Genomic DNA, 4,305 nt, shown 5'->3' with positions numbered 1-4,305 from the left:
CAGTGAGAAAGAAGGCTGCTACACAGTGATTCAGGATTATTTGATCAATGTAGGGGAAGATGCAGCGGGAAATAGCAGGCAACCCTGTTGTTTAGTACTCTATCTACCAATCAGTCAGATAGCTGTCAGTGAAATGATTAGCTATTTCAGTGTTGAGTGGGTAATGCTATAGTGAAAAAAGCAGGAGAGGTGAATGAACCAAAACAACTCAGGTCATAAGACGGTTGCGTAGATAGATGCTATTTGGACTAGCAATCTACCACTCATAACAAAAACGGTGTGAAATTATGACCTTAACATTTTTGGTATCAGCACGACAATATTAAGCACGTTTTGTATTACTTTTAGAATAAACAGCAAACTGAAGGGACAACAAAGGTAAAAGACAAAAGAGGTAAAGCTTCCTTAAAAGTATAATCACGGGTTTAAAAATTACAAGAAGGCAGATGTCACAAGAAAGAGGGAGCTTTCACTGCCTTGTTACTCTGAAGTAGACAGACCCTTGTGCTTCCCGCGGGGCCTGCCCATCACTAATACTCATCCCTTTGAGTCTTCTCAGGGTTTCTTCACTATCGTCTTTTGAAAGTTGTACTGCTTCTTTTCAAGTCCAGCTCAAGAATATGTTTTAACTAAATTTATTTCTTTGCTATATTAAACTTAAAAAGAGCTGCTTTGTTTTGGTTTCTCATGAGTTTTGAAATATTTTTATCATATGTCTGAAGATATATCTTACATGGCAGGTGTTAAGGATCCAATAAGGTCTGTTGGACAAATGATTCATAAATATGTGTTCACATGCTGTACAATAGTTGAATAGAACCACACAGATGGAGCCACCCTATTCTATTGAGGAAGTGGTATGTGTTTTTGTAAAAGCTGTGATACACATGGTTTTTAGCCAAGGAGCCAGACTCTGAGAAAGTTTTTGGAATAATTTACTTATGTTGTACTGATTTGTTCAGTGGGAGTGTGATGTAAATATACCCTTATTACATATTACAGAAAGGCCTGGAGGTCTTAATAAAAGAAATTCAAGACATCTAGGGGAACTATGAAAAGAATACAAATAAAGTGACTGCTGCTGATGAAAAAGATGCTATCTGGTATTTTGACAGTGATGGAGATTAAGAAGTAAGGTTGAGTACTTGGGTTTTGAATCAAAGAAAGGGTGACTAAAAGTCAGCTTTTGATTACAACACATTTCATTCTGTACAAATGTCACACTGGTGAGCAGGAGACCTGTTTCCTGAAGGCCTGGGAGATGGGCTTATCTTGAGCTTTTCTCAGTCATATTTTAGCTAAAAATTAGCTAAAACTGGAAGCACAGGATTTTAATACTCATGCACTGCATCTTGTGAAGCAGCTTTCTAATTCTGATGGTCTATTTAGAAAGCATGAAAGAACTTGCCCCACCATTTCCATGATAACATCCTTTTGTTTGTCCTCACATTTCCCAGGGTCTCTCATCACTGTGTAGGCAATTCACAATGATGGGAGATTGGTGAGGGGATCCATGGAGCCTAAGCTGAGATGGATCTTGAATCCTAAGAGGAAATAGTTCATATTTTATTCTATATGCAAAAGACTGGCAGGATCACAGTTGGGCTTTGAGAAGATGATGCCAGCAGAACTCAGAAGAAGGGATTTGAGGACAGAGAATGAGCGCAGTGAGATCATGTACTGGCATTCTTCCTCAGTTGGCTAGCTATACACACAAGTTCACTGAATGATGAAGCAGACTACAGGTGCCCCCATGCTATTCAGTGCATTTATTTAGAGCCCTCTTGCTCATTCCACACCCGCTCAACTCAAATTTAAATTCTTAATACCTGCCTCTTGCCTTTGGATCGTCTGTATCCCAATTTCCAGGCCTTTGGATCCTTCTTATCCCCCAGAGACTTTGACCTTCCCTCTCCTAGAAGGCTATCCACCGTGTAGAACCCCTGCCAGTCACTTGGATTGTTCTTCAGCCTCAAATCCCTATGTGGTGGATAGGATTTGGACTATTATAATGATCTTTATATTCTGGCTGAGAGGTAATGAAGGTTACAGCAGGGAGCTAATGCCTAAGGGGGATTTTAGAGTCAGAGCAACAGTATTTGGTGACTAATTTAGTATAAGGCAGGATAAGTATAAGGGGCAGGATAAGTAGAGGGCAAATCTATAATTGTGGCCCCAAAGAATCTAGAAAACTGTGGGGGCTTTAATTGAGATACAGAAGACACCAGAGCAACACGGTTTTTTAAAAGTGAGTTAACTATTCAGCACAATAAGTTTGAGGTACCTGCGACATATTTTTGTAGAGTGGTGAGAGCAAATCTCATGGAAGACCACATCTGGAAACAAAGCCGAAACCACCGGAATGGTGATAATTTGTCATAGGAAAGAGTACAGTAGGAAGACAGAAGGCCAAGGACGGATACTTGAGTTTCATCTACCTTTAATTTGTTATCAGAGGGACAGAAATCAGCAAAGAAATTCAAGGAGGATTCAGAGGCATGAGGAACAACAGCACTATGGACAGAAGGAAAGTGGAGTGCTATATATCCGTATTCTTCTTAATAAAAAGGGCATAAAATTGTCTGCTTTAGAGGGAGCCAAGAAGGAAACACATTGGCATGGCATTTTCCTGAATAACTTACTGTTTGGTGGCTTTTCTTGGTTAATTGTGCTTCTTCTTGGTTAATTGTGTTCCGTTAGCTTGAAAGTAAAGGCCAATAAAGGAATAAAGCACTGTTCCCACTGAGCACAGGTGAAGGCAAGCCTCTGATTAGTGACTATAACTCTAGCTTAAGTGTTTGTCACTATTTTTGACTTGCTTGCTGGACTCATAATTTACATGAAAATGGCTAATAGGTGTGCAGCTGCTGTGTTCCCCAGCTGGCCACTTGGTTTTTGGAAGCTTCATTTTAGTGAATTTGGAAATGCTTCTTCCAGCCTCTTTGCTTGTGACTTCCTACTTCAGCTGCTTATATTACTTGCTTGGAACCATGCTACTCTTTAGAGTTTAAATGTTTCAAATTAGTAGATCCATATTTTGATTGGTATTGGTGGGATTTTAATTATTAGTGATACATTTTTGTTCAGTAGGTCTTTATGTGAAAGTGATGAAATTTCTTAAGAAGTTGTTTGTATGATTTTGTCTTTTGAACGTGAAGGAAATACGTATGTATAGCTGTGTATGCGGGAGGGTGGGAGAGAAAGAAAAGAGAGCAGCCAGTACTCTCTCTGGTGGGGTTTCAAGTCAGCCCTTTTGGGACTATGGACAAATGGATAAACCACCTGAGTGTTCTGATGACATTTTAAACAGATTTTTCTTTATTCCTTCATGCTTAGTTTTATGCATTGCTTGTGGTCTGGAAAAATTAATACTATTTTCAGAGGGTCTGATTTGGAACACTAATGAATATTAGACCTCATGGGAATTAGACTCAGTAGGAGATAGACCCTTAACCCCTTAATATTTTTTCTTCATACATGAGAATAAGAAAGAGGGCTTGTTACTATAAATAACAAAACATTCGCATACTACCAAGGGATCACTTCCATTCTCCAAAAAAGCAACTCCGGGTTTGCGTGATATGTACAATCATTGAATTAGAGTTGGTACTTATAACACTTTAAGTAGTAAAATATTTAATGTACATAAAAATTGTGTACCCATAAAACCATATATTGCTCAGAGATCTTTCCAGGTGTCATTAGTAATCAAGTTAAATTAACATCACCAATATTTTAGAATTGAAAACACATAAAGAATCCCAACGTATACAATTAAAGCAAATATTATATTCACATCATAATAATTATAATATTGGTCCTATAAAGTGTAGGATGTGGGATAAGAGAAAAAGAATCAAGGGTAAAAAAAGACATTGTATTTGCCTGAACAACTGGAGGAATGACATTTCCATTTAATGAAATGGGGAAGTGGGGGAAAGGAGAGGTTGGGGTGAGAAAAATCTTGGAGGTTAGTGGTGGAAATTTTGATTTTGTAATGATTATCAAGTGGATATGTGAAATTCAGCTCCATAAAGGCCTGGGTAGTTGTCTTATTTACTGTGGAGTTTCCTTTACCTTGACCCCCTATTTCTTCAATAAATGACTGAACAGGGTTCAATGTAGATTACCTTGAGACATAAATTTTGCCATTTTTGGCATATAGGTTGTATTTAAAGTCAAGAGTCTCGATGAGATCATTAAGGGTGAGACCATAACTAGAGAACAGAAGAGACACAAAGAAGTCAAGTGTCTGAGTACTGGGGGCATGCTGAATTCTGGAAAATGAGGGGAATCTCTATTTCT

Source organism: Neomonachus schauinslandi, chromosome 7 (assembly GCF_002201575.2).
Source record: "Neomonachus schauinslandi chromosome 7, ASM220157v2, whole genome shotgun sequence".
In the NCBI taxonomy this organism is placed as follows: Eukaryota; Metazoa; Chordata; class Mammalia; order Carnivora; family Phocidae; genus Neomonachus; species Neomonachus schauinslandi.
Note: the sequence above shows the minus strand (reverse complement) of the source record.